Here is a 421-nt window from a genome sequence, read left to right as displayed (position 1 = left end):
CCCAGCTCCCTGAGAGCAGATCCACAACTCCCTCACGTGTGGCTCCTGCAGGATTTCTATCAGCAGCCACCCCAGCCTCACTGCCAGGGCACTGCATTCCTTTCCCGGGAGAAGCTCTGCGCATCCCAGCCCTTTCCAAGCTTGCTGGAAAGGATGGCGCCTTTCCCAGGGTCTCTCTGGCTGTCAGGGCAGCTCTGCCATGGCACAGCTCCCTCGCTGTGCGGATGAGCTCATCCCAAGTGTGATGGCATCATCTGCACCCCAAAAGTCTTTGCTGGGGGTGAGGAGGGTGGGGAAGGACCCACAATTTCCGAGGAGGAAAAGCCAAGGAGAGGCTGTTTTCCCCCGGCCTCCCCGGAGCCTGAGAGCTGCTGAATTATGCTCATGACTCAAACGTGCAGGAGATGAGGACATGATCAAA

The sequence above is a fragment of the Corvus kubaryi genome, unplaced genomic scaffold (assembly GCF_017639235.1).
Source record: "Corvus kubaryi isolate FWS band 111438036 unplaced genomic scaffold, C.kubaryi_AGA036_p1.0 128, whole genome shotgun sequence".
Lineage (NCBI taxonomy): Eukaryota > Metazoa > Chordata > Aves > Passeriformes > Corvidae > Corvus > Corvus kubaryi.
This window is presented reverse-complemented; position numbering follows the sequence as displayed.